This window comes from Opisthorchis viverrini (assembly GCF_000715545.1).
Source record: "Opisthorchis viverrini unplaced genomic scaffold opera_v5_335, whole genome shotgun sequence".
Classification (NCBI taxonomy): Eukaryota; Metazoa; Platyhelminthes; class Trematoda; order Opisthorchiida; family Opisthorchiidae; genus Opisthorchis; species Opisthorchis viverrini.
Genome location: NW_008751990.1, coordinates 147,606 through 156,436, shown reverse-complemented (window position 1 = coordinate 156,436; position 8,831 = coordinate 147,606).

Sequence of the window (8,831 nt, the reverse complement as noted above, 5' to 3'; positions counted from 1 at the left end):
CCAGACTTCAAAGCATTGTGGAGGTATTACCTGTCAAACTATTGCTCCTGTTAGTCCTTTATCTGTTCGGATTGACGGAGTGTCGTCTCGTGAGAGCGAATTTGAGTGAGCACTTCCTCTGCTGCGGTTTGTGGTTATTCTGTATGTAGGGGCGCATTTTATATCTCTAACTTGACTGCTTATTCAGAGGATAGCTTTACAGTAGTTGCCCTTTGTGTTACGTTCTGGACTGCCTTCCTCATTAAAGAGAAAGTAAGAGATCCCTATCCAAATAGAAAATACTTTCATAACCATTGTCAACACCAGCAATCAGACGAAGGATCAATAAATGAGTGACCTGAGTAACCAACATTTCGACGATTCTAAACTGATGTATAAAGCGCTCAAATTGTACAAATGTACATACGGAGAAGGACCTAATTGCATTCCTGTCGTTAAGTCATACGCAATCGCTCCAGCTGAATTGGATTGGAGAAGTGATGGCTATTCGGGCGAAACAAGGTAAGAAAACAGCCATAATGTGGCAAAGATTTTGGATAGAATGTGGAATCGGTACGAAACAATTATTGAACTTCGAAATGACCATTCCGGTGGGCTTCCATGCACTACTCACCAAAAGTACACATCAGCCTTTAGTATGCGTATGAAAGAGGTTTGTAAGTTCCTGCGGGGATGTGAACGAATATCTGGTCATTCAGTTTAACTTAAGTGTTTTATGACCTAATCATGCCAGAGAGCTCATACTTAAATTGCTGCGAACTATGTCCACCATATTAATCACCTGATCGTTTCAAACCAGGCTATTATTGAATTTCGCGATGCGTGAATGAAACTTCCTACCCGAGATGATTGTGTAGCCAGACACCTAACAGGTATGACATAGGGTATGATGTATCCATCTGTATTGCAAAGCGTAAAAACCATATTCAAGTAATCTCAGAGCAAAGGTGCTCGGGTATCTAGACGTTTCAATAACCGATTCTGCTCGATTGAATCAATGGTGCTAAAGTTCCACTGTTGAACATCCATCATCCTTCCAGGATATTTTGCTAAGTGATGATCTTTCGCTAGAATTCGTTCAATGAAACATATTTAAGCATCGGCTCGTAATCTGTCCTAAAAAGCAAGGATATTCCATCCCATCGGGTCATTTGGACAGGCTATCAAGCTTGACAATACAAGTGACTGTATTTCGTTGTACACTGTCGGATTGGCTATGATGTGACCTTAAATGAAAGACTGTTGGTGTGAGGACGAAAGAAGCACAGTATCCCGGGTTGGAGCTATTGATCAAAACATATCAAATCACTGTGGTATGTTTCGAAGCCCATAAGTCGACAAGGTGACAGCACCCCCCCAGGCAAACTACTCCAAGCAGTCAACGACGAGATATCTTTTCGAATTCCCGTGGAACCTTATAATCCGTCTTGAAATGCTTTTCACTAGTGAACATCCCTCATGCAGTTTTTTTCTAATAAACAGAACCTTGTCACAGGGTCTTCATCGTATATTTTACACTGATGTAATGGGTCAATTATCTGGCTGATGCAATCGTATTATGGGTCAGTACTGTGCAACAGTTACAGTGGAGTTAGAGCAAGCGGACCGCTTCAACCATAGAAGAGAGTATTGAAGAGTAAAGCGTTAGCATCTTGCCTTTAGTTCCGCTGAAGTCTAATGGCCTGAGCTCCTCATTCACTTCGATGTCAAGTGCACAAGTGCTGACGCACCATATATGCGGCAACTTTGGATCAATAAAGTCGATTGGCTTTATGTGGAAGGTGAAAGCCCATACTGTGGAATAAAGAGAGTGACAACAAAAATGACAAAAGGGTTCGTTGTCAAGAGGAAAATCGGTTCTGAGACAAATCTTCGCATGTAAGGGGAAAGCAAATGCTGTACGAATAACGTTGGTTCCGTGTGTAACATTCGTTAGTATTCCATTCTGGGACACAATCAAATGCTCACGGTTTTTTGGAAGTTCCTCGTGAAGGGGGGTATTATGTCAGGCCAGCCCGAGCTAGAATATTACTTTATCGCAGGCTAGTGATTGTTCAACCAATGAAAGCCAGAGTGATTCATCACTATACTATGAAAACTAACTATCCATGCACTTGGTTATTTGATTTTGCGTCAATCTGTTCATGGCGTCCTTGGTATGGTTACGTGCACCAAATGGACGGGTAAAAGTAAGCTATCTGCGTTCTTCCCCACAAAATTTCCGCCAAGTTCAAAATTTCAGGACGTTGTGAGAAACTTCGTTTTCTGTGTTCAACCCAGGGTTATGTTTCTGGAGAGTAAACACTGGTCCTTGATCAGTGTCTGCTTGTCTCTCTCGAGAGGCATTTTAACTTTGATTTTGATGCTCGTTTCCGAATTGTGTAACTCCTTGTTGTATAATTTGTGGAGGAGCTTGTGTGCTCAATTTTCAGCCTTCAGTATTCTAAGCAAGTAGCCGGACATTTCTAACTGTTCCGTGCACCTTTGTGGTGTCAAGTTCAGGCGACCTCGATCCTTTCTTTCCGTTTCGAGTGGAAGTAATGTAATACATGAATCTAAGATCCGGATATTACCGTTTGGCGTTACCAGCAAACAAGAGGATTGACTACTTGAAAAAAAGCTAGTACATCTTCTGCGCTTGGATACCGTTCCGTGAGGTTATACTATACGTAATTATTATATATAGTAGCCCTGCGTTTTACCATTTCGGTCTTTTTTCGAAGTAGAAAGGTAGAAACTAGAGTCATCGAGTCCCCTTGATCTAACTGACAGATAAAATGACAGGACGCATTCGGTGAGTCACCATTCCCTCTGGTCAATAGCCAAGATAAAACACATTCGTAGTTAAACGGTACTGGGAGAAAGGCATAAGCATGTGATGAAAGAGGGGACTGGGATAAGTACAATGGAAATGGCGAAGGAAACTCACTTTGTTGCTTCGTCCCATTCAACGAAGCTGGAAGTGGAGATCATAGGTGATAGGCCCTTCTTCTCCGTGAACAAAATAACACCTTTTAACCCTCCACCGGCACTCAGAATTCGCTACCACGTGTGCCTGAGGAAACACAACAGACAGGCAAATGAGTACAGAGTACTAGTTCAAACTTTCGAGCCCCAACTAGGCATCTCGGGGTCTAAGCGATGCTGGAAATTATTCCAACAGACCTTTTCTACCAAATGCATGATTGTTTCACTGAACAATCATATTTGGTGAGGCGCAAAAATGTGAACGTAGGACATAAGGTTGACGGAAACTCGAGCACTACGCCTACCTGATGAGCCCCAAGAAGGGCGAAACCGGTCATGGGCTGTCGAGGAGTTTTCAGCAACCTTGTGAGTAGTTTCCTTTGTGTAAATTGGGACGGTTTTTGGTGTGAGCACATACGGAACAAAATGAAACATTTTGGCACAAAAAGTTTTATTCCGCTCTCAAACGTTTTGTAGCTAAGAGCACTGTGTGGCTAATGCCCCCCCCTTAGCCCCAAGAAATTCGTTGTGTGATTGAAACTAGTTTGGCCCTTTTGTCTTTGCACTCGGTTTTTGGTTGACCAATTTTCTTAAAAATGATCATTGGTCACTGAGGGATCAGATTACACCAAGTTTTCCAAAGCGATCTGTCCTCTTCCATACTAAGTATTAATGTTGTGTAATCCCAACATGGAACCCAATTTTTTGCTTGATCGGTTGGAGAAACTTTGAAATTAGACTAGATTAACAAGGAGTTGTGGCTGCAAACATGTCAGAATATTTGCGACATACTTGTGTCAAGTTTGCATCTTCCGCTCTCTCCGCCTCTGTTGTTTGGAGATAAATAGATAACCTTGTGGTTGTAAGAAACTAAAGCGGCATTAAACGATGGTTAAATGGTTATTTCATTCACCTCATGGAAGTGGAAAGAGAACAGACTTTCCGGGGGACTAAGTCCATCTTGTGTGTCACAAGTATGGTGAGCTGTCGAGGAGTCTTCAGCAACCTCATGAGTATGTTGTCCTCCCGGGGAAAATCTACTGCAACACGTGGAATATCGTGCCAAGTGAAACATGAGGTGGCCTTTGTGCAGTATAACCTTTTGAAGAATAGGAATGACGTCAGATTCATTGGAGTCTCCGTTGACGGTGGCACACCTTTCGAATGAGTGCATTTGGCCATTTACCTACTCTTCGGTGTTCAAGCAAAACATGAGATACTGATAGGAACCGGTAGTAGGCTGCTGAATTATGCATCATATGTCCTCTTCTCGGAGTCTTATTGATACTATCTATCAGCTAAATGATTTAACCTAAATGTGTGCGAACGTTTGTGTAGATGACTTTATCAGCAACTTCATTAGCGTCCGCACCGCATGCTTTGGCATGAAATTTGGCGCTCAGAACAACTTGAGAAGAATTTAATCAAAGTCTCGTCCTACGTCCTTCTTTCTAAAATAAAATGTGTACCGACTGACCGAAAGGAAGCCAGCGCTTAGTAAAGTGTAATGTTGGGTGAACTGACTCCCTCAAGACACTTACAGAAGCTCATAGAAGTCCCCCCCCCTCGCAAATGTTTCATCTGTAGCGACGCAGCTGATGTATAACCAGCTTCGGCTTCAATTATCTGCGTACTCGTAGGATACTTTGTCATAATATTGTGGCTCAACGCAATTCTACTCTATAGTATGAGGTTCTTCAAAATATTTCTTCTTACACAGCGAAGTCAGTCAGTACCATCAACCAGAGAAGCAGCCTACAGTGTTTGAAAAATTTTTGAAAGCCATCAGTAATGTGTAGCTGAGTCAGACTCAGAATCCGTCAGACGGAAGCTCCACCTTCTATCGTTCCTGTGTCGGACTGAACAGTCTATTAACCTGCACTTAGGTAGGAAATGGTATCTTTCATTCACCAAGCACATGTAATGTCATCTGGTCAGGTGTTAGCTGAATGACATGCCAATAGTGATATTGCAAGGGGCCGATTTGGTATGTGGCGTGTTTTCTTTCCTGAGCTTTTTACTCAGTGTATGTGGTGAAGTGCCAATTCTAAAGTTCTAACTGTGAGTCAAAATGTTGAAAATCTGTTTTGCGTATTATTACCAAGCGGCCACTGTCGAGTTCATGGGGCTGGGCGATCGAACCCGCATCACTTGGTGTGGACGATATGAATTTTTCAATTCAACGGAGCGTGGGCAATCCAAGATTTGTCTATCTTGTCCTCAAACGAGATTACCCGTCCTTCAGACGGACATTGTGCAACGGCATTTCCAATTCGGTCTGCCCTTCACGCACAGGGGTTTGACTACAACTCTCGGACTCTCTGGATGGAGATTTATCTGTCTGTCATACGCCGTCCAGGATCAGCAAGAAACCTCACGACTTTCTTGGCGTTCTCCCTTGGACTGAATTGGTCTGTTTTGGAAAAAAATGTTTTCCATATGATGAACTAGGAATAGAACTAGTGCCCACCAACCAAGAATGGATCCTGTAGGAAGTAACAAAGTTTGAGTTATCCTGTATCCTTGTTACCCGAAGGTCGCACGAGAGCTGGGATACTGCCAGGTTACCCAAGAGTAGACCGGGGAAGTCGAGATGTAGAGGTCGGGTTGGAACCACGGATCTCCCGGTCAGTATATTCACGCTCTAACCACTTGAGTCATCTCGCCCTCGGAGGCTTTCATAAGATTGGACAACAGATCAGTCTACAAGGCGAGGCCATGTACCAATTTTTATTCCGTAGATTATCAATCAGCTGTAACGGAGTGGTTCCGTGGAGGCCCACTGCACTGGATAGTTTACTGAAGTGATTTTTGTCGGACATAATCTAAAATATTGCCTGCTCTTTATGAGAAGTCCAATTATTCCGGGATTTTTCTGTGGTGAGCTTCCTTCAGTGTCAAAATAATTCGAAGAGTCATATTGGAAAAGAAGGAATCTAGATTCCTGAGTAGCTTTGTTTCCCAATCAAGAAGGGATTGAAGTTAGTGGTATTCTGTGGCTGTTTAGTTCGGCCGTTAGTTTGACTCAAGCACGCAGTGGGATATATAGTCCGATCCCTAATAATTAATCAGTTGTAACAAAATCTTTGACCGTGTGTTCTAAATTCAAACGAAATTGAGAGTACTGACTGGTTTGCTTTATTTGTATCGTTTGGATTAAACAGTTCTGAGCCGGAATGTTCATAAACGAATGGATGCAGGGCAATGTTTTGGAATGTAGGTAGCTCGGTTGTGCTGCTTGGTTGTTGGTCTGTTCGCCGAGTTTGGCAGTTGGGTCGCAAACGTTTCATCACCAATCGAGGTGACATCGTCAGTGCAGGGTTGAGTTGAGACCCACTTAACCCTGCACTGACGGTGTCACCTCGATTGGTGATGAAACGTTTGCGACCCAACTGCCAAACTCGGCGAACAGACCAACAACCAAGCAGCACACCCGAGCTACCTACATTCCAAAACATTGCCCTGCATCCATTCGTTTATGAACATTCCGGCTCAGAACTGTTTAATCCAAACGATACAAATAAAGCAAACCAGTCAGTACTCTCAATTTCGTTTGAATTTAGAACACACGGTCAAAGATTTTGTTACAACTGATTAATTATTAGGGATCGGACTATATATCCCACTGCGTGCTTGAGTCAAACTAACGGCCGAACTAAACAGCCACAGAATACCACTAACTTCAATCCCTTCTTGATTGGGAAACAAAGCTACTCAGGAATCTAGATTCCTTCTTTTCCAATATGACTCTTCGAATTATTTTGACACTGAAGGAAGCTCACCACAGAAAAATCCCGGAATAATTGGACTTCTCATAAAGAGCAGGCAATATTTTAGATTATGTCCGACAAAAATCACTTCAGTAAACTATCCAGTGCAGTGGGCCTCCACGGAACCACTCCGTTACAGCTGATTGATAATCTACGGAATAAAAATTGGTACATGGCCTCGCCTTGTAGACTGATCTGTTGTCCAATCTTATGAAAGCCTCCGAGGGCGAGATGACTCAAGTGGTTAGAGCGTGAATATACTGACCGGGAGATCCGTGGTTCCAACCCGACCTCTACATCTCGACTTCCCCGGTCTACTCTTGGGTAACCTGGCAGTATCCCAGCTCTCGTGCGACCTTCGGGTAACATAGTACTTAGGCACCGAAAGGGTGCTACAACAGAACGATTTTTTATGAGAACTTCCCAATATAGTTTTTCTTTCAAGGTTTCTGACTGGTTCTATTAAAAATTTTTAGAACTCGTCAGTTCGACTTGATTGATGTGTAAATTTATGTAAAATGACAGCTCAAGTTAGTTTGAATTAAACATGAAGTTAGGAACTTGCAGGGATTGGACCATCAAAATGCAGCTACATCTGCTTGCAGCCTATCCAGTTTGATGTGAGACAACAGTTTCGGAGGTTTATCCCAAATTCTCAGATGAATCTTTTGTAAGTGGTTTAGTGAAACGACGAATGATTGTATCTGTGGCAAGTTTTTCTGCTGCACACTATGAGAAGAGTTATTCACAGCTCGCTAAACAGTCATGTTCAAAACAACCGTCTTGTTTAAATGCTACTTTGGCTGAAATTCCTGTGGCTAGTTTTCTATTGTGATCACGTGACCATGATTTTGAAGGCTTATCAAAATTAATGTACCTCCGCGGGGTACCAATGTACTGAAACTGGGCAGAGGAATGGCGAGCTTCCAGCCTCCTAAAATGGGGTAGATATTGGTGGCTGATCGGATGGCAGTTGATCTATTCGCCGAGCTTGGCAATTGGTTCGCAAACGTTTCGTCCCCAGTCGAGGAGACATCGTCAGTGCGCAGTCGAATGGGAGCTTCATCCTTTCCTAGCTGCGTTTATATAGTTTTTTGTAGAATATTCAATATCCTGTAAAGTGATTGGCTAGTTGATACATGCCTTCTGTTGCGTCATGGTAGGATCGATCGTGATTTCGTTTTGCTGCGTTGTGGTCAGTATGCCTCTTATTCCATTGGTTTGTTGGATGGCTGTTTTGGGGTGTTCCGGGTCTGTTTGCAACTGGTCGCTTTCCGATTTGTGTTTCGTTGTGGTCTCTCTTCCTTGATTCTGCTTGGTTGTGACGGTGTCTTCTATTTTTGGTAGTTTCCTTGCTCCAGCCTGATTGTTTTTTTCTTTTCTCTTTGTCCGCCTCTGCGTTCTGTAGTTCCGTAATTCTTTTGTTTGCAGTGGCCGATAGCCTGGATCAATTTCGATGTGTTTGGTGACAGCTTTTTCAGTAGTGCCATGCTTCTATGAATTCACGTTCTTGGTTTGTTCTCGCTTGAGCCAATATGTGAACGGTGCTCCAGTTGAACTTGTGTCCATTTTGATCTTCGTGTACGGAGACGAGCGAAAATTGGTCATGCCTTTTGGTTGCAAGTTTGTGTTCATGTATCCTGGTAGAAAGCCTCCTTCCTGTTTGTCCCGCGTAGTGTTTGTCACAATCTCCGCACTGGATCTTGTACAAGACGTTGGTCCTCAACATCGTGTCTAATCGTCCCTTTAGGTTTGATAGTGTTCTCCGTAGGGTGTTTGCAGGTTTGTGGGACACTGTTGTGTTGTACGGTCGTAGCAAGCGTGCTGTCATTTCCGAAATATTCCTGATGTATGAAAGTGTGATCCGTTTGCCTTTTCCTTGTGATGTAGGGTTGGTCAAATTGGGTTTTCTCACAGTTCGCCAGATGAAATTTCTCGGGTATCCGTTTTTCTGAAAAATTCTGTATAAGCGTTTCTCTTCTCTGACTTTTGACTCCGTAGTGTTGCAGTGCGTCTCAATACGCTTGAACAGGGTCCGGATGCAGCTTTGCTTGTGACAGCTGGGGGGGTTGCTGTGGTAGCTGGAATTTGGTC